The sequence below is a fragment of the Lissotriton helveticus genome, chromosome 10 (genome assembly GCF_964261635.1).
Source record: "Lissotriton helveticus chromosome 10, aLisHel1.1, whole genome shotgun sequence".
In the NCBI taxonomy this organism is placed as follows: domain Eukaryota; kingdom Metazoa; phylum Chordata; class Amphibia; order Caudata; family Salamandridae; genus Lissotriton; species Lissotriton helveticus.
In genome coordinates, this window is record NC_136071.1 from 1,206,498,000 (window position 1) to 1,206,520,634 (window position 22,635).

Here is a 22,635-nt window from a genome sequence, read left to right on the forward strand (position 1 = left end):
AATATTGTGAACTGAGCACTAAGTGAGACATGAAGAACTACACGAACCATGATGCAACAGGTAATTACGCTGGCATGTCCGGGCTCGCTCCCACCCCCCTGACTGTTTAAAATGGCTCCCGTGAGCCGCTGAGCTGACGAGCTCGGGAGCTGAGCCTTATGCTGGGAGTGGAACTGGTCCTGATAGACGACAGCAGCATGCACAGCAACCTGGAATAATTTGTCTTTCCCTACTGATGAATGCGGAAGCAAGAAACACGTGTCTAGGGATACGAGGTGAAGAAATAATTTTAGCACTGGCTATGAATATTGTGAACTGAGCACTAAGTGAGACATAAAGAACTACACGAACCATGATGCAACAGGTAATTACGCTGGCATGTCCGGGCTCGCTCCCACCCCCCTGACTGTTTAAAATGGCTCCCGTGAGCCGCTGAGCTGACGAGCTCGGGAGCTGAGCCTTATGCTGGGAGTGGAACTGGTCCTGATAGACGACAGCAGCATGCACAGCAACCTGGAATAATTTGTCTTTCCCTACTGATGAATGCGGAAGCAAGAAACACGTGTCTAGGGATACGAGGTGAAGAAATAATTTTAGCACTGGCTATGAATATTGTGAACTGAGCACTAAGTGAGACATGAAGAACTACACGAACCATGATGCAACAGGTAATTACGCTGGCATGTCCGGGCTCGCTCCCACCCCCCTGACTGTTTAAAATGGCTCCCGTGAGCCGCTGAGCTGATGAGCTCGGGAGCTGGGCCTTATGCTGGGAGTGGAACTGGTCCTGATAGACGACAGCAGCATGCACAGCAACCTGGAATAATTTGTCTTTCCCTACTGATGAATGCGGAAGCAAGAAACACGTGTCTAGGGATACGAGGTGAATAAATAATTTTAGCACTGGCTATGAATATTGTGAACTGAGCACTAAGTGAGACATGAAGAACTACACGAACCATGATGCAACAGGTAATTACGCTGGCATGTCCGGGCTCGCTCCCACCCCCCTGACTGTTTAAAATGGCTCCCGTGAGCCGCTGAGCTGACGAGCTCGGGAGCTGAGCCTTATGCTGGGAGTGGAACTGGTCCTGATAGACGACAGCAGCATGCACAGCAACCTGGAATAATTTGTCTTTCCCTACTGATGAATGCGGAAGCAAGAAACACGTGTCTAGGGATACGAGGTGAAGAAATAATTTTAGCACTGGCTATGAATATTGTGAACTGAGCACTAAGTGAGACATGAAGAACTACACGAACCATGATGCAACAGGTAATTACGCTGGCATGTGCGGGCTCGCTCCCACCCCCCTGACTGTTTAAAATGGCTCCCGTGAGCCGCTGAGCTGACGAGCTCGGGAGCTGAGCCTTATGCTGGGAGTGGAACTGGTCCTGATAGACGACAGCAGCATGCACAGCAACCTGGAATAATTTGTCTTTCCCTACTGATGAATGCGGAAGCAAGAAACACGTGTCTAGGGATACGAGGTGAAGAAATAATTTTAGCACTGGCTATGAATATTGTGAACTGAGCACTAAGTGAGACATGAAGAACTACACGAACCATGATGCAACAGGTAATTACGCTGGCATGTCCGGGCTCGCTCCCACCCCCCTGTCTGTTTAAAATGGCTCCCGTGAGCCGCTGAGCTGACGAGCTCGGGAGCTGAGCCTTATGCTGGGAGTGGAACTGGTCCTGATAGACGACAGCAGCATGCACAGCAATCTGGAATAATTTGTCTTTCCCTACTGATGAATGTGGAAGCAAGAAACACGTGTCTAGGGATACGAGGTGAAGAAATAATTTTAGCACTGGCTATGAATATTGTGAACTCAGCACTAAGTGAGACATGAAGAACTACATGAACCATGATGCAACAGGTAATTACGCTGGCATGTCCGGGCTCGCTCCCACCCCCCTGACTGTTTAAAATGGCTCCGGTGAGCCGCTGAGCTGACGAGCTCGGGAGCTGAGCCTTATGCTGGGAGTGGAACTGGTCCTGATAGACGACAGCAGCATGCACAGCAACCTGGAATAATTTGTCTTTCCCTACTGATGAATGCGGAAGCAAGAAACACGTGTCTAGGGATACGAGGTGAAGAAATAATTTTAGCACTGGCTATGAATATTGTGAACTGAGCACTAAGTGAGACATGAAGAACTACACGAACCATGATGCAACAGGTAATTACACTGGCATGTCCGGGCTCACTCCCACCCCCCTGACTGTTTAAAATGGCTCCCGTGAGCCGCTGAGCTGACGAGCTCGGGAGCTGAGCCTTATGCTGGGAGTGGAACTGGTCCTGATAGACGACAGCAGCATGCACAGCAACCTGGAATAATTTGTCTTTCCCTACTGATGAATGCGGAAGCAAGAAACACGTGTCTAGGGATACGAGGTGAAGAAATAATTTTAGCACTGGCTATGAATATTGTGAACTGAGCACTAAGTGAGACATGAAGAACTACACGAACCAGGATGCAACAGGTAATTACGCTGGCATGTCCGGGCTCGCTCCCACCCCCTGACTGTTTAAAATGGCTCCCGTGAGCCGCTGAGCTGACGAGCTCGGGAGCTGAGCCTTATGCTGGGAGTGGAACTGGTCCTGATAGACGACAGCAGCATGCACAGCAACCTGGAATAATTTGTCTTTCCCTACTGATGAATGCGGAAGCAAGAAACACGTGTCTAGGGATACGAGGTGAAGAAATAATTTTAGCACTGGCTATGAATATTGTGAACTGAGCACTAAGTGAGACATGAAGAACTACACGAACCATGATGCAACAGGTAATTACGCTGGCATGTCCGGGCTCGCTCCCACCCCCCTGACTGTTTAAAATGGCTCCCGTGAGCCGCTGAGCTGACGAGCTCGGGAGCTGAGCCTTATGCTGGGAGTGGAACTGGTCCTGATAGACGACAGCAGCATGCACAGCAACCTGGAATAATTTGTCTTTCCCTACTGATGAATGCGGAAGCAAGAAACACGTGTCTAGGGATACGAGGTGAAGAAATAATTTTAGCACTGGCTATGAATATTGTGAACTGAGCACTAAGTGAGACATGAAGAACTACACGAACCATGATGCAACAGGTAATTACACTGGCATGTCCGGGCTCGCTCCCACCCCCCTGACTGTTTAAAATGGCTCCCGTGAGCCGCTGAGCTGACGAGCTCGGGAGCTGAGCCTTATGCATGGAGTGGAACTGGTCCTGATAGACGACAGCAGCATGCACAGCAACCTGGAATAATTTGTCTTTCCCTACTGATGAATGCGGAAGCAAGAAACACGTGTCTAGGGATACGAGGTGAAGAAATAATTTTAGCACTGGCTATGAATATTGTGAACTGAGCACTAAGTGAGACATGAAGAACTACACGAACCATGATGCAACAGGTAATTACGCTGGCATGTCCGGGCTCGCTCCCACCCCCTGACTGTTTAAAATGGCTCCCGTGAGCCGCTGAGCTGACGAGCTCGGGAGCTGAGCCTTATGCTGGGAGTGCAACTGGTCCTGATAGACGACAGCAGCATGCACAGCAACCTGGAATAATTTGTCTTTCCCTACTGATGAATGCGGAAGCAAGAAACACGTGTCTAGGGATACGAGGTGAAGAAATAATTTTAGCACTGGCTATGAATATTGTGAACTGAGCACTAAGTGAGACATGAAGAACTACACGAACCATGATGCAACAGGTAATTACGCTGGCATGTCCGGGCTCGCTCCCACCCCCCTGACTGTTTAAAATGGCTCCCGTGAGCCGCTGAGCTGACGAGCTCGGGAGCTGAGCCTTATGCTGGGAGTGGAACTGGTCCTGATAGACGACAGCAGCATGCACAGCAACCTGGAATAATTTGTCTTTCCCTACTGATGAATGCGGAAGCAAGAAACACGTGTCTAGGGATACGAGGTGAAGAAATAATTTTAGCACTGGCTATGAATATTGTGAACTGAGCACTAAGTGAGACATGAAGAACTACACGAACCATAATGCAACAGGTAATTACGCTAGCATGTCCGGGCTCGCTCCCACCCCCCTGACTGTTTAAAATGGCTCCCGTGAGCCGCTGAGCTGACGAGCTCGGGAGCTGAGCCTTATGCTGGGAGTGGAACTGGTCCTGATAGACGACAGCAGCATGCACAGCAACCTGGAATAATTTGTCTTTCCCTACTGATGAATGCGGAAGCAAGAAAAACGTGTCTAGGGATACGAGGTGAAGAAATAATTTTAGCACTGGCTATGAATATTGTGAACTGAGCACTAAGTGAGACATGAAGAACTACACGAACCATGATGCAACAGGTAATTACGCTGGCATGTCCGGGCTCGCTCCCACCCCCCTGACTGTTTAAAATGGCTCCCGTGAGCCGCTGAGCTGATGAGCTCGGGAGCTGAGCCTTATGCTGGGAGTGGAACTGGTCCTGATAGACGACAGCAGCATGCACAGCAACCTGGAATAATTTGTCTTTCCCTACTGATGAATGCGGAAGCAAGAAACACATGTCTAGGGATACGAGGTGAAGAAATAATTTTAGCACTGGCTATGAATATTGTGAACTGAGCACTAAGTGAGACATGAAGAACTACACGAACCATGATGCAACAGGTAATTACGCTGGCATGTCCGGGCTCGCTCCCACCCCCCTGACTGTTTAAAATGGCTCCCGTGAGCCGCTGAGCTGACAAGCTCGGGAGCTGAGCCTTATGCTGGGAGTGGAACTGGTCCTGATAGACGACAGCAGCATGCACAGCAACCTGGAATAATTTGTCTTTCCCTACTGATGAATGCGGAAGCAAGAAACACGTGTCTAGGGATACGAGGTGAAGAAATAATTTTAGCACTGGCTATGAATATTGTGAACTGAGCACTAAGTGAGACATGAAGAACTACACGAACCATGATGCAACAGGTAATTACGCTGGCATGTCCGGGCTCGCTCCCACCCCCCTGACTGTTTAAAATGGCTCCCGTGAGCCGCTGAGCTGACGAGCTCGGGAGCTGAGCCTTATGCTGGGAGTGGAACTGGTCCTGATAGACGACAGCAGCATGCACAGCAACCTGGAATAATTTGTCTTTCCCTACTGATGAATGCGGAAGCAAGAAACACGTGTCTAGGGATACGAGGTGAAGAAATAATTTTAGCACTGGCTATGAATATTGTGAACTGAGCACTAAGTGAGACATGAAGAACTACACGAACCATGATGCAACAGGTAATTACGCTGGCATGTCCGGGCTCGCTCCCACCCCCCTGACTGTTTAAAATGGCTCCCGTGAGCCGCTGAGCTGACGAGCTCGGGAGCTGAGCCTTATGCTGGGAGTGGAACTGGTCCTGATAGACGACAGCACCATGCACAGCAACCTGGAATAATTTGTCTTTCCCTACTGATGAATGCGGAAGCAAGAAACACGTGTCTAGGGATACGAGGTGAAGAAATAATTTTAGCACTGGCTATGAATATTGTGAACTGAGCACTAAGTGAGACATGAAGAACTACACGAACCATAATGCAACAGGTAATTACGCTGGCATGTCCGGGCTCGCTCCCACCCCCCTGACTGTTTAAAATGGCTCCCGTGAGCCGCTGAGCTGACGAGCTCGGGAGCTGAGCCTTATGCTGGGAGTGGAACTGGTCCTGATAGACGACAGCAGCATGCACAGCAACCTGGAATAATTTGTCTTTCCCTACTGATGAATGCGGAAGCAAGAAACACGTGTCTAGGGATACGAGGTGAAGAAATTATTTTAGCACTGGCTATGAATATTGTGAACTGAGCACTAAGTGAGACATGAAGAACTACACGAACCATGATGCAACAGGTAATTACGCTGGCATGTCCGGGCTCGCTCCCACCCCCCTGACTGTTTAAAATGGCTCTCATGAGCCGCTGAGCTGACGAGCTCGGGAGCTGAGCCTTATGCTGGGAGTGGAACTGGTCCTGATAGACGACAGCAGCATGCACAGCAACCTGGAATAATTTGTCTTTCCCTACTGATGAATGCGGAAGCAAGAAACACGTGTCTAGGGATATGAGGTGAAGAAATAATTTTAGCACTGGCTATGAATATTGTGAACTGAGCACTAAGTGAGACATGAAGAACTACACGAACCATGATGCAACAGGTAATTACGCTGGCATGTCCGGGCTCGCTCCCACCCCCCTGACTGTTTAAAATGGCTCCCGTGAGCCGCTGAGCTGACGAGCTCGGGAGCTGAGCCTTATGCTGGGAGTGGAACTGGTCCTGATAGACGACAGCAGCATGCACAGCAACCTGGAATAATTTGTCTTTCCCTACTGATGAATGCGGAAGCAAGAAACACGTCTCTAGGGATACGAGGTGAAGAAATAATTTTAGCACTGGCTATGAATATTGTGAACTGAGCACTAAGTGAGACATGAAGAACTACACGAACCATGATGCAACAGGTAATTACGCTGGCATGTCCGGGCTCGCTCCCACCCCCCTGACTGTTTAAAATGGCTCCCGTGAGCCGCTGAGCTGATGAGCTCGGGAGCTGAGCCTTATGCTGGGAGTGGAACTGGTCCTGATAGACGACAGCAGCATGCACAGCAACCTGGAATAATTTGTCTTTCCCTACTGATGAATGCGGAAGCAAGAAACACGTGTCTAGGGATACGAGGTGAATAAATAATTTTAGCACTGGCTATGAATATTGTGAACTGAGCACTAAGTGAGACATGAAGAACTACACGAACCATGATGCAACAGGTAATTACGCTGGCATGTCCGGGCTCGCTCCCACCCCCCTGACTGTTTAAAATGGCTCCCGTGAGCCGCTGAGCTGACGAGCTCGGGAGCTGAGCCTTATGCTGGGAGTGGAACTGGTTCTGATAGACGACAGCAGCATGCACAGCAACCTGGAATAATTTGTCTTTCCCTACTGATGAATGCGGAAGCAAGAAACACGTGTCTAGGGATACGAGGTGAAGAAATAATTTTAGCACTGGCTATGAATATTGTGAACTGAGCACTAAGTGAGACATGAAGAACTACACGAACCATGATGCAACAGGTAATTACGCTGGCATGTCCGGGCTCGCTCCCACCCCCCTGACTGTTTAAAATGGCTCCCGTGAGCCGCTGAGCTGACGAGCTCGGGAGCTGAGCCTTATGCTGGGAGTGGAACTGGTCCTGATAGACGACAGCAGCATGCACAGCAACCTGGAATAATTTGTCTTTCCCTACTGATGAATGCGGAAGCAAGAAACACGTGTCTACGGATACGAGGTGAAGAAATAATTTTAGCACTGGCTATGAATATTGTGTACTGAGCACTAAGTGAGACATGAAGAACTACACGAACCATGATGCAACAGGTAATTACGCTGGCATGTCCGGGCTCGCTCCCACCCCCCTGACTGTTTAAAATGGCTCCCGTGAGCCGCTGAGCTGACGAGCTCGGGAGCTGAGCCTTATGCTGGGAGTGGAACTGGTCCTGATAGACGACAGCAGCATGCACAGCAACCTGGAATAATTTGTCTTTCCCTACTGATGAATGCGGAAGCAAGAAACACGTGTCTAGGGATACGAGGTGAAGAAATAATTTTAGCACTGGCTATGAATATTGTGAACTGAGCACTAAGTGAGACATGAAGAACTACACGAACCATGATGCAACAGGTAATTACGCTGGCATGTCCGGGCTCGCTCCCACCCCCCTGACTGTTTAAAATGGCTCCCGTGAGCCGCTGAGCTGACGAGCTCGGGAGCTGAGCCTTATGCTGGGAGTGGAACTGGTCCTGATAGACGACAGCAGCATGCACAGCAACCTGGAATAATTTGTCTTTCCCTACTGATGAATGCGGAAGCAAGAAACACGTGTCTAGGGATACGAGGTGAAGAAATAATTTTAGCACTGGCTATGAATATTGTGAACTGAGCACTAAGTGAGACATGAAGAACTACACGAACCATAATGCAACAGGTAATTACGCTAGCATGTCCGGGCTCGCTCCCACCCCCCTGACTGTTTAAAATGGCTCCCGTGAGCCGCTGAGCTGACGAGCTCGGGAGCTGAGCCTTATGCTGGGAGTGGAACTGGTCCTGATAGACGACAGCAGCATGCACAGCAACCTGGAATAATTTGTCTTTCCCTACTGATGAATGCGGAAGCAAGAAAAACGTGTCTAGGGATACGAGGTGAAGAAATAATTTTAGCACTGGCTATGAATATTGTGAACTGAGCACTAAGTGAGACATGAAGAACTACACGAACCATGATGCAACAGGTAATTACGCTGGCATGTCCGGGCTCGCTCCCACCCCCCTGACTGTTTAAAATGGCTCCCGTGAGCCGCTGAGCTGACGAGCTCGGGAGCTGAGCCTTATGCTGGGAGTGGAACTGGTCCTGATAGACGACAGCAGCATGCACAGCAACCTGGAATAATTTGTCTTTCCCTACTGATGAATGCGGAAGCAAGAAACACATGTCTAGGGATACGAGGTGAAGAAATAATTTTAGCACTGGCTATGAATATTGTGAACTGAGCACTAAGTGAGACATGAAGAACTACACGAACCATGATGCAACAGGTAATTACGCTGGCATGTCCGGGCTCGCTCCCACCCCCCTGACTGTTTAAAATGGCTCCCGTGAGCCGCTGAGCTGACAAGCTCGGGAGCTGAGCCTTATGCTGGGAGTGGAACTGGTCCTGATAGACGACAGCAGCATGCACAGCAACCTGGAATAATTTGTCTTTCCCTACTGATGAATGCGGAAGCAAGAAACACGTGTCTAGGGATACGAGGTGAAGAAATAATTTTAGCACTGGCTATGAATATTGTGAACTGAGCACTAAGTGAGACATGAAGAACTACACGAACCATGATGCAACAGGTAATTACGCTGGCATGTCCGGGCTCGCTCCCACCCCCCTGACTGTTTAAAATGGCTCCCGTGAGCCGCTGAGCTGACGAGCTCGGGAGCTGAGCCTTATGCTGGGAGTGGAACTGGTCCTGATAGACGACAGCAGCATGCACAGCAACCTGGAATAATTTGTCTTTCCCTACTGATGAATGCGGAAGCAAGAAACACGTGTCTAGGGATACGAGGTGAAGAAATAATTTTAGCACTGGCTATGAATATTGTGAACTGAGCACTAAGTGAGACATGAAGAACTACACGAACCATGATGCAACAGGTAATTACGCTGGCATGTCCGGGCTCGCTCCCACCCCCCTGACTGTTTAAAATGGCTCCCGTGAGCCGCTGAGCTGACGAGCTCGGGAGCTGAGCCTTATGCTGGGAGTGGAACTGGTCCTGATAGACGACAGCAGCATGCACAGCAACCTGGAATAATTTGTCTTTCCCTACTGATGAATGCGGAAGCAAGAAACACGTGTCTAGGGATACGAGGTGAAGAAATAATTTTAGCACTGGCTATGAATATTGTGAACTGAGCACTAAGTGAGACATGAAGAACTACACGAACCATAATGCAACAGGTAATTACGCTGGCATGTCCGGGCTCGCTCCCACCCCCCTGACTGTTTAAAATGGCTCCCGTGAGCCGCTGAGCTGACGAGCTCGGGAGCTGAGCCTTATGCTGGGAGTGGAACTGGTCCTGATAGACGACAGCAGCATGCACAGCAACCTGGAATAATTTGTCTTTCCCTACTGATGAATGCGGAAGCAAGAAACACGTGTCTAGGGATACGAGGTGAAGAAATTATTTTAGCACTGGCTATGAATATTGTGAACTGAGCACTAAGTGAGACATGAAGAACTACACGAACCATGATGCAACAGGTAATTACGCTGGCATGTCCGGGCTCGCTCCCACCCCCCTGACTGTTTAAAATGGCTCTCATGAGCCGCTGAGCTGACGAGCTCGGGAGCTGAGCCTTATGCTGGGAGTGGAACTGGTCCTGATAGACGACAGCAGCATGCACAGCAACCTGGAATAATTTGTCTTTCCCTACTGATGAATGCGGAAGCAAGAAACACGTGTCTAGGGATATGAGGTGAAGAAATAATTTTAGCACTGGCTATGAATATTGTGAACTGAGCACTAAGTGAGACATGAAGAACTACACGAACCATGATGCAACAGGTAATTACGCTGGCATGTCCGGGCTCGCTCCCACCCCCCTGACTGTTTAAAATGGCTCCCGTGAGCCGCTGAGCTGACGAGCTCGGGAGCTGAGCCTTATGCTGGGAGTGGAACTGGTCCTGATAGACGACAGCAGCATGCACAGCAACCTGGAATAATTTGTCTTTCCCTACTGATGAATGCGGAAGCAAGAAACACGTCTCTAGGGATACGAGGTGAAGAAATAATTTTAGCACTGGCTATGAATATTGTGAACTGAGCACTAAGTGAGACATGAAGAACTACACGAACCATGATGCAACAGGTAATTACGCTGGCATGTCCGGGCTCGCTCCCACCCCCCTGACTGTTTAAAATGGCTCCCGTGAGCCGCTGAGCTGATGAGCTCGGGAGCTGAGCCTTATGCTGGGAGTGGAACTGGTCCTGATAGACGACAGCAGCATGCACAGCAACCTGGAATAATTTGTCTTTCCCTACTGATGAATGCGGAAGCAAGAAACACGTGTCTAGGGATACGAGGTGAATAAATAATTTTAGCACTGGCTATGAATATTGTGAACTGAGCACTAAGTGAGACATGAAGAACTACACGAACCATGATGCAACAGGTAATTACGCTGGCATGTCCGGGCTCGCTCCCACCCCCCTGACTGTTTAAAATGGCTCCCGTGAGCCGCTGAGCTGACGAGCTCGGGAGCTGAGCCTTATGCTGGGAGTGGAACTGGTTCTGATAGACGACAGCAGCATGCACAGCAACCTGGAATAATTTGTCTTTCCCTACTGATGAATGCGGAAGCAAGAAACACGTGTCTAGGGATACGAGGTGAAGAAATAATTTTAGCACTGGCTATGAATATTGTGAACTGAGCACTAAGTGAGACATGAAGAACTACACGAACCATGATGCAACAGGTAATTACGCTGGCATGTCCGGGCTCGCTCCCACCCCCCTGACTGTTTAAAATGGCTCCCGTGAGCCGCTGAGCTGACGAGCTCGGGAGCTGAGCCTTATGCTGGGAGTGGAACTGGTCCTGATAGACGACAGCAGCATGCACAGCAACCTGGAATAATTTGTCTTTCCCTACTGATGAATGCGGAAGCAAGAAACACGTGTCTACGGATACGAGGTGAAGAAATAATTTTAGCACTGGCTATGAATATTGTGTACTGAGCACTAAGTGAGACATGAAGAACTACACGAACCATGATGCAACAGGTAATTACGCTGGCATGTCCGGGCTCGCTCCCACCCCCCTGACTGTTTAAAATGGCTCCCGTGAGCCGCTGAGCTGACGAGCTCGGGAGCTGAGCCTTATGCTGGGAGTGGAACTGGTCCTGATAGACGACAGCAGCATGCACAGCAACCTGGAATAATTTGTCTTTCCCTACTGATGAATGCGGAAGCAAGAAACACGTGTCTAGGGATACGAGGTGAAGAAATAATTTTAGCACTGGCTATGAATATTGTGAACTGAGCACTAAGTGAGACATGAAGAACTACACGAACCATGATGCAACAGGTAATTACGCTGGCATGTCCGGGCTCGCTCCCACCCCCCTGACTGTTTAAAATGGCTCCCGTGAGCCCCTGAGCTGACGAGCTCGGGAGCTGAGCCTTATGCTGGGAGTGGAACTGGTCCTGATAGACGACATCAGCATGCACAGCAACCTGGAATAATCTGTCTTTCCCTACTGATGAATGTGGAAGCAAGAAACACGTGTCTAGGGATACGAGGTGAAGAAATAATTTTAGCACTGGCTATGAATATTGTGAACTGAGCACTAAGTGAGACATGAAGAACTACACGAACCATGATGCAACAGGTAATTACGCTGGCATGTCCGGGCTCGCTCCCACCCCCCTGACTGCCGACAATTTGGCAGTACTAACAGGAGTGAGAATAGCTCTATGATAAATAAAAAATAGTGATTGAGTAATACGAGCAGAAACAGAAATCTTAAACAATTTGCACTATATACGATCCCACTCATCAACAGAAAAAGAAACTGACAAATCAGTTTCCCAAGCAAGCTCAGTGGCTGATTGAGGCCGATCACGAACATTTGATAGTAATATTTTATAGACAAGGGCAGCTTTGGGTTGATGTACGGAAAATAAAGGATAAAGAGGAGCGGAAGGAGAAAAGGATGGTAAGGTATCAGATGTAGGAAAGGTCGATCAATGAGATGTTATAGCATTAGTAATAATTGTATATTCCTTGACACAAAACATAGGTAAGTTGTACAAAACTTGCAGTTCAGGAAAAGAGATAATGGAATTATTGGTGAAAAATTGATGAACAAATACAATATCCTTTTCTTTCCAATACTTGTAATAGAAAGATTTGCCCTTATACTTGAGGAATTTGTTGTACCATACACTAGATGACAAAAAACACTGGAGTGGAGATAAATCGTTAGAGAATATATCATGCAGTAGAGTTTGTGAGTGTTTTAACACTGGATGTTTAGTTAAAAATGAACAGTTGGAAATAAAAACAGTATGTTGAAATGACAAATCCTTTAACAATGAACGTTTAAAAGCAATCCATTTGGGTATCGGGGCACCCATAAAATCAAATGCTAAAGCAAGTTTTATTTCTGTGCTGAACGTTATGTAGCGATGAAGAACCGCAAAAGTGAAGAAAGAAAAATGCCTCTTTCACTGAATAAAATCCCCCGAAGTGTTTACTACCACACCAGCAATTTCACCGGCTTTTTGGTGCACACATACGAGCACTTTTTTCCCTCCTGCAGGTAGTTTTTTCATCATTTCTTTATATAATGTGTAGGTTTTTGTTCCATCAGGGAGTAGTTTCTCATTTCTTTCTAACTTCTTCAGGAGCTCGTTATATTCTTTAAGATTTATTAAATTACTTATTCGGTCTTCGAACCCTGGTTCTCTGGCCATCTCTTCATTTGTTTTCATTTTATCGATAAAGTTAGAGCAGTCTATTTGCTCAGGCAGCAAAGCAATTTCTTTAAGGCGTGCAACGCTCTTTGCAGCTTTCTCTATATATTGCGCCACCCTTATGTTCACTGCTGCAGACTCCTCTTCCATCTTTTCGAGAATCTGCTGTTCTGTCTTGACTCCCTTATAAGCCGATTCATACTGTTCTTTCAGGTCTTTCAGCTCTTCTTTCTGAACCATAACACGTGTAACCCACTTGTGGTTTTCCAGTTTATGATTTCCTTTCTTGCACTCCCCGGGGCAAACTTTGCAATTACCGCTCCAGTCAAACACCTCACAAAAATAATTAAAAGGGCTTGCCACAACTTTACAGGGATAGTGGCAGGTCACGTCACAGACCTCACAATTCAGAGCAGATTCCTTGTCAATCGGCTCTTGGGCGCTAACGATAACGTCCAGCTCAAGTGAGAAATTTTTATTTTTTTCCATTTTATGTAAATTTTCTTTCAAGGCTTTCCTTCTCTTTTTAATGTTCTCAAATGTTGCCAAACTAGCTTTTATTTCAGGGACAAGAACTTGCAAAGTAGCATCTAACACGGCTCGTTGTGTCAACACTTCTTTGGTTAACGCTAAACTTTGAGGGCCCAGGTATTCCACCTGATCAAAGAATGACTTCATACTGCGCATTGACTTTTTCCAATATGGTTCACTCAAGAAGTCTGCTTTGTCAAAAAGTGCCTCGTTATTGAACGAGTAATGCAGGACTGCGCCATCTTGGCCTTTAATACCGGGGAGCTGAGCCGCCTCGATAGTGGATAAGGCTTGTATTTTTTTGCAGTCTGCAAAAGTGAACATGAAAACTACATTCTCTGCTACATCCTTCCCAAAAATGGAGAGAATTGAGTTGAAAATGTATTTCTGGGTTGGGGTCAATCGTGATGACGAGGATAACATTACAAAACAAACGACATTCAAATGAGCAATGAAGCGAGGAGAAGAAAAGCACTCAGTCAGCTGCTCCACTGTCTGCTTGTCTCTATCCAGGCCCTCAGGGTCACCAAACCCTGGGGTGTCTACCAGAGTGATAGGGTAAGAGAGCCTTAACCCCGGCTCACTCTGTATCTCATATGCCGTCACTGCGGTCGTCTGCTTGTGCGCCTGGGATTTATTCACACCTTCATCTATTAATTTGAATCGGAATTCGTCCCCAAACTCTACTCCGAGAACATAGTTGATCATTGCATCGATAAGGGAGCTCTTTCCTGAGCCTGTTTCTCCAACCATCAGTATAACCTTTTCGTTGACTTTTACACGTTCTTCCCCAAACGTGTACTTTCGGAACCCTTTTCCAGGGCCAGAACATTTCTCTGTGGTTGGGACGCTGTAGACTGCTGGATTTTCTCTTTGCTTTAGAGGATTTTTCTCCATGAGATTGCGTGCTAACATCTTTGCTTTTGGTTCTTGTTTATGAAAATAACCTGAAAAAGAGAGATAGGCAGAAGAATGTTAATATGAACATCTTACTGCTCGATTCATTGTACAACTCATTCTAAGATAGGAAAACTAAGCAATGACTTGCCTTTCGTCTGCAGGAAATGAAACCTTTTTACACAAACCACTTCCTGTTTACAGACCAGCGTGTTATGAAAGAAAAAACAATTCAAACAATTATTTAACTCTAAACTCCCACAGCAAGGGGCATAATTATTAAGAAATGACATAGCGTAGAAAGTCACCAAGCGGCGCTGTCCAGTATTATAGGGAAGGGGCAGGAATGCGCTATCCTTAACCCGTTGCGTGCTCGCGTCAGCCAACGCGAGCACTACTTCTCGGGTGCTGCGCACGACCAACGGCCAATGCAGCCCCGCCCTCTGTGTCGAACACCCGCACTGCGCCGAACATTCTGCCGCGGTACACAGGTTAACAATAGAAGGAACATTTCTGTCATTTCTACACACTGGCGCACAATGTGCTGCCTTATGCCAAAGTAAGAATCTTTACACCGTGGTACAAGGGTGCCTGCGTTGTATGCAGGATTGTTTTGTGTGGGAAGGGGCACCTTCCTGCAGAAAAACAATCCTTCCACTTTCTACCTGTGCTGTAGAATGCAACACACATAGAAAGAGGAGAAAACGAGGAAAAATAAACATATTTCTGCTCGTTACGCCTCACCTGGGGAGGTGTAGCATTTTTACGCATTTCCAGGTTCATCAGTGTTGATGAATCTGGCAATGCACCAAAATTCATGGGTGGATGCGTGGGAGCCAATCATCATCTCAACACATTAAGGAAAATCAAGCCATTCCTGCCTTCTGAGGACATGCAGTCTGCAGTCCAATCCCTCGTTATCTCCCGCTTGGAGTATGGAATTGTGACCCTGGCTGGGTCACCCAAAGCTAGACTGGCACCTCTTAGAGCCACTCTGAACTCTGCGGCCGGACTCATCTCTGGTTCCAGAAAACATAACTACATCACCCCAGACCTAATTCAACTCAACTGGTTGTCTATCAAAGCAAGGATTCGGTTCAGGATAGCCTGCCTGACACACAAAGCTATTCACTATAAACCCCCAGGATACCCGGCTAAAAAGCTCGAACTATCTGGTTTGAATCGGTCCCTAGGAAGCTTTAAGACATGTCTGTGGAAACCTCCCAAATTCAAAAAGATAAGAACCTGCAATCATGCCTTCTCTGGTTTTGCACCAAGAATATGTAACACTCTTCCTCCCGAGATCAGGACTAACCCCTCAACCTCCTCCCTCAAAAAACAAGTCAATGGTTACTCCTGAATGACCACTTACAGCAATAGTCTTGAAGCCACCATAACTAACATTTATTTCTTGTTGGCATCTTTGAACTCACACCCAGCATTGCAATGTTTGTCACTCTACATGCACCTTAAGATTGGCTGCTCTTTTGTTACTTTACATGCACCTTAAGATTGGCTGCTCTTTTGTTACTTTACATGCACCTTAAGATTGGCTGCTCTTTTGTTACTTTACATGCACCTTAAGATTGGCTGCTCTTTTGTTACTTTACATGCACCACAAGCTTGGTTGCTCTTCTTTAGTATTTGTTCTTGTTGAGTTCCTTTTTGTTGTTGTATTTATGCCTTTACCTCCTTCTCGCTAATGCTCCTTTGTACAGCGCTCTGATACCCTCACAGGTCATGTTCCCTCTATATAAAACTTTTCAAATCCATAAATAAAATACATGGAACACCTCAAAGGGGCAAAGAAACACAAGGCTGCAAGTTACTCTGGCTTTATCAAGCCCAAGGTGGCCGTCCATGGCTTGATAAGTTCAACTTAGGTTTTGCCTTGTCCTTGCGCACCTTTGCGTAGTGCAAAGACGATGCAAACCTTCATAAATGTACTCCCAAACTTCTTACTGCTCAACTACCCAACCTTGCAGTCTCTAATGGCGAGCAGAAGTATTCACTGAAAACCATGTAGCAGTTCCGCATATTTCTGCAACTGGAACAGCCTAATCTCCATCCAGGAAGCAGCAAAACCTCAGACAGATCTCTACCGAATTCCTTCCGCTAAATGCGTAACAGCTAAACGGTAAGCTGATTCTACAGTAAATGTTATCCATCTACGTACTGTAGAAGTAGACGCTTTATGCCCTTAATTTGCTGAACCAAAATTACAAATAAAAACGGTCTTCCTGATATACTCTTTCCTCCTAAAATAGACTATAAAGGCTCTTTTGACATCAAGCAAATGTCACATTTCTTCTAGGGATTATAGGGCAGGAAAGAAGACAGGGAAGGAAAACTCCTGCGATGCTTTCGACACCAATGCCTCTTTTGGATTGAAAGCACCAGGACACTCTTTGGAGTATGCAAGCGCTCTATAAATGTCTTTTCGTTTCACTTTTCATTTCAAAGCAGGATCTATACCAAGAACCGCCTCTTCTCTGTCAGAAAGAAATGGAGAATAACAGAAGAGCGCCCCATTCCTGCTGCTCTCTCTGTTGAAATGACTGTCTCTAAAAAGGTCACCTACATGGTCAAGATATTGAAGTCATCTATACCCAGTAGTTCACAGTATGTTATTGTAGTGTGTAAGAAATTGGGTTATTAATTAAGGGGGGTGACTACCCACCTCAGGTAATAATCACAAACCTTGTCCAGGTGAAATCTCAAAGTCACTACATTAACTTGACCCTAACCCCTGCTAGCTATTGCACAGAGCAGAGAAGCTTAACCTAGGACAATGTACAAATGCATTTATGCAGTACCAAAACAGTAACAAAGTTAAAACATGGGAGACAGCCTTTAGAGTGACGTTTTTACAATGTAATTCTTTTACCACGCAACTTTAGAATTTCCACGGTTTGTGTAGTTTAAAGTTGGTTTGTATAGTAAGAACAAACAAAGTTTTCTGAAATATAACTAAGTTGTATCCTTTTCGTTTTTGTTGAGGAATTCCAATGGTTTTTGTTTTTTAATAAAAAAGTGTCCCAAATCATAGAGTGGAGTGTCATTGAGTGCAGAGTTGTTAAGTGGAGTGTTATAGAGTTCAGTGGAGGACAGTGTCGTACAGTGTAGTTGTTAGAGAGTGGAGTCGCGTAGAGTGGAATAGCATTGATTGGTGTGGCGTACGGTAGCGTACAGTCAAGAGGCGTACAGTAGAAGAGGATGGGGGAATGCCGTGCAGTGGAGTGGCGTACAGTGGGGTGGTTGAGAGCGGAGTGGCATAGAGTGGAATAGTGTAGAGTGGAGTTGCGTAGTGAGAAGTGAAATAGTTAAGAGTGGAGTAGTGCAGCATGGAAAGACATAGAGTGGAGTGGTGTACAGTCGAACGGCATACAGTTGAATAGAGTACAGTGGAATGGCATCGAGTGGAGTGGCATACAGAGGAGTGGTGTAAAGTGAAATGGAGGGACAGAGTGGAGTGATGTACAGTAGAGTGGGGTAAAGTGGAGTGGCATATAGTAGAATAGCATAGAGAGTAGTGGCGTAGAGTGTAATAACATTGATTCAAATGTAGTAGAGTGGAGTGGCGCAAAGTGGAGTGGCATAGAGTGCAATGACGTAGATTCAAGTGGCATAGAGTGGAGTGGCGCAAAGTGGAGTGGCGTGGAGTTGAATAGCGCAGAGAGGAGTGGCATAGAGAGGCATAGATTTGAGAGTTGTAGTGGAAGACTGTAGAGTGGAGTGCTGCATAGTGGAATGGCATTGAGTGGAGGTGCACAGAGTGGTGTAGAGTCAAATGGCGTAGAGTGGAATAGCATAGAGTGGAGTGGTCTAGAGTGGATTAGGATGGAATTGATTGGTGTAGAGTGCAGTGATGTGCAGTAAAATGGAATAGAGTGGAGTGGCGTTGAGTGGAATTGCATAGAGTGGAGTGTTGTACAGTTGAGTGGCTTATTGTGGAATAACATGCAGTGGCATGGAGTGGCGTACAGTACAGTGGCATGGAGTGGTGTAAAGGAGAATAGCATACAGTGGAGCGGTGTGGAGGGGAGTGGTGTAGGGTGCAGTGGCGTAGAGTGGAATAATGTAGAGTGGAGTGGCATACAATAGAGTGGCGAAGACTGGAGGGGCATTGAGTTGAATAGCGTAGAATAAAGTGGCATGCAGTGAAGTGGCATAGAGTGGAAGGGTGTAGAGTGGCATAGCATAAAGTGGAGTGGCTTAGAGAGGAGAGGCATGCAGTGGAATAGGATAGAGTAGAGTGGTTGCCTTAGAGTGGAGTAGTGTACAGGGGGGTGATGTCAGGACTGAGTAGACTTTCCTTAGGTCAAGACATTCTTGCCCTATTTTCAAAATTAAACAGGGTTACACATTTTTGCACTCTCCAATCAGATGGAGGCAACTGGTAGCGAGGCTATTTCCAGACATTTAACTAGCTCAGACAATACTCAATTAGAGGATTCACAACTTGGAGAACCCACGCAGTAAGGTCAGCGTTCTAGTGTTTTTTCCTCTTTCTTCAGCAGGCTCAGCTGTATTGGGGGTGTACACCTGTTATACGGCGCACCTCAACCATCAATTTTCCTGTGAGGAGACGTTTCTCCCTTCTGCGCATCTGAGTTTTCTGTATTTCGACAGCGAGGAGTTTTTTCGCTCGCATTGTTCTGAGTCCTGCTGCGAAGATTACTTCGCTCGCTTAGCTGCCGAAGCAGGAATCGCTCCGTTGCAGAATTTCCTGCTCAATTCCTGGTTTCAGTGCCTGCGCGACCATTAAGGTATTTTCTTAAATGTTAAAGCGTTTTCCATCCCTTGGTAGACTCTTGGGGCCAGATGTAGGTGGCCGAATACCGATCGCTAATGCTGAAATTCTGTGAATTTCAGCGTTTGCGATCGGTATTTGGCTGAGAGTAATGAAGGTGAGTTTAAAACTACTAGCAAAAAGAGGAATCGCAAAATTGTGATTCCTTATTTTGCTCTTGCATTTAAGGAATCGGAAATAGCGATTTCTTAAATGCAATGTAAGTAGCACAAAAAAATGTGCACTTCAGCCTTAAGGAATCGCTAATTACCACCAACTTCATGTTGGTGGTAATTAGCGATTTCCTTTAAAAAAGGACTTTTTTTTGCTTTTTTTAAAGTGCCATGTGGCACACATTAATTCCCTAAGGGCATGTATGTGCGCCACATGTGCACACATGCACATTTCAGGGGTGCAACAGGGTGTCCTTTTAACACCCTGGCACCCTTGAAATAGCTCCCGCTATTTGCGATTCTTTATTACCGAATCGCAAATAGTGAATATCTTCCCATTCATTCCTATGGGCCTCCTAGCCCATAGGAATGAATGGATAGGTATTCCTTATTAACGAATCTCAATTTGCGATTCCTTATTAAGGAATATTAAGGAATCGCTAATATTTTAGTGATTCCTACCTACATTCAATTTTGGAAGTCCTTAATAGCGAATCGGCAAAATTCGCTATTAAGGACTCGCAAATTTGATTTTACCTACATCTGGCCCTTGGTGTGCTATTTTCTGAACTTGGTACAGTTAGTACTGTAAGCTGGCCATACTTCAATGAAAGTCGAATTGGACAAAGACTCGTGACAATTTGTTTGTGACAGAACTTATAACCTAGCAATGTGCTACTAACTCACGCAATTGCGCAATACTAGAAACAGAGACTAATTGCGCAACCAGTAACAAAGACTAATGACGAAGGTTGCTAGAGGCAATTAACTCTTCTGCATTAACCAACTATCTTGACAACAACATGTAAATATAAATATATATCTTTGTACTTACCAACGGTTGCAGCAGCATCGTCTGGACCGGCAGGAACTTCTGAAAGAAACAGAAAAGACTGCATTCATATTTTGGTTATTATATATAGAGAAAAATATTATTTTCATTTGGATTGAATACACATAATACACTATATTCAACCATATGGACAAGATGGAGGTCCTCATCCTCGGCTCCAACTCTTCAGCCTGGGACGACGCCTGGTGGCCGACGGCACTGGGGGCAGCCCCGACACCCACCGAACACGCACACAACCTGGGAATCATCCTCGACTCAACACTCTCAATGACCAAGCAGGTCAATGCCGTCTCCTCCTCCTGCTTCAACACCCTCCGCATGCTCCGCAAGATCTACAGATGGATCCCGACAGATATAAGAAAGACGGTCACCCAGGCCCTCGTCAGCAGCAGACTCGACTACGGAAACGCCCTCTACGCGGGATCCCCGACCAAGCTCATCAAATGACTACAACGCATCCAAAACACCTCAGCACGACTGATCCTCAACGTACCACGCCACGGCCACATCACTCCCCGCCGGAGAAACCTGCACTGGCTCCCCGTCGACAAGAGGATATCCTTCAAGCTCCTCACCCACACACACAAGGCACTCCAGAAGACTGGCCCAGCCTACCTCAACAGACGGCTATCATTCTACATCCCCAACCACCAGCTCTGCTCCGCCGAATTCTCACTCGCCACCGTACTGCGCATCCGAAGAACAACCACCGGTGGGAGATCCTTTTCCCACCTCGCCGCCAAGACATGGAACACCCTCCCACTGAGCCTACGATAGACCCAAGTCCTGCTGACCTTCAGGGGGATACTCAAGACCTGGCTGTTCGATCAGTAGTGCGCTTTACTAATGATTGATTGATTGATTGATTGAGTAATAGAGTGAGGCAAATTCCACAACATGTTAGATAATGAAATGCTTAATGTAAAGTAAACTAGCAGGGTTCCCTTAGAATCTCAGTACTGTAATAATTATTTGCTTGTTGTTACAGGTTCAGGTTATTCCTCCTGGGAGTTATACCAGTGAAGACACCGGTGTGGCAGTCTCTCTATGTTTCCCGTTCCCCTTTCCCCCTCGTTTCTGAGGTCAGAGAGTTTTCTGGTTTAGAGACGTTGGGAAGTTGGGAAACATTTATCGTAATCCGACTTCAGCCTTTCGGCTCCTGTGGAAGCGCTAGATCAGGTACAGAAGTTTGACAGATTGAAGTGCCCTCTATCAAGACTTCTACCTGAGCAGAATGGCTGAAGGTTTTGACGTCAAGCCTTTGGCGTCAATCTTAGAAGGGTTAAAGAAGCAATTAAGTGAGACTAGGGAGGAGTTGAGAAAATCAAATCAGGAAGCTAGTTTTTTGCGTCAAAGGATAGATGAGTTTACTGGTAGTCCTAGTCCCAGTTTTAAAGGGAGCAAAAGTCTCAAACATTCTCTCCCTCTCCTTTGTCAACTGAATTAACCACTCAAGTAATCCATGCTATGTCTCCAACTATTCCTCTGGCCCCTCCAGAGAGGTTTCAGGGAGATCCACACAGGGCTCAGATATTTCTCACACAGTGTTCCTTACACTTTTTATATAAGCCCATTATATTTAAGGAAGATCCATCCAAGGTGGCTTTCATACTGTCTTACCTGAGTGGAGATGACGCAGCTTGGTCCATGCCTCTAGTAACTACCAATGAACCTGTTCTGTATACTTTTGAAAAGTTTAAGTCAGAGTTTCTATGAGTCTTTGATTGCAGAACCATTTCGCAGACCACAGATAATGAGCTGTTAGATTTGAAACAGGGGAATCGAGAGCTGGTAGCATACTTAGCGCAATTTAACAAACTAATCGTGGAACCTAACTGGCCGGAGGCTAAAAAAGCAGCAATTTATTTTTACAGGGGCCTAAGGGACAAATTGAATAATGGATTGGCTCAGATCCCAAAGAGATCCACTGAAGTATCTGAGTTAATCGACCTACTTTTGCAAATTGATCAACGTCAATTTGAAAGAAGAAATGAACGTTGGAAAGAAACATAGCAAATTGCGCCCGGATTTGAAAGGATCAGAACCGAGGTGGCTAAAACAAATGAACATGGGACGAGCGAGGATCAGTTGCAAATTGGTACAGTGCGTGGTCCTCTTACTAAGGAAGAAAGAGACAAAAGGCGTATGGGCAAGCTGTGTATGTATTATGGTAGTTCAGGCCATTTTGTCAAAGAGTGCCCAAAGAAACTCAAGAACAACACATGGGTAAAAGACAGGCTCCACCAGTAGAAAGAGTTGCTCTGGTGGGAGCTGCTGAGGAGATCCCTCTAAACACTCAGCTTGTGAACACCCTGCAATCGTCAGCCCCTCATTTAATAATTTCCAGTCAGATAACGTTTTGAGAAGTTGAGGTGGAAGAAGTTTCAG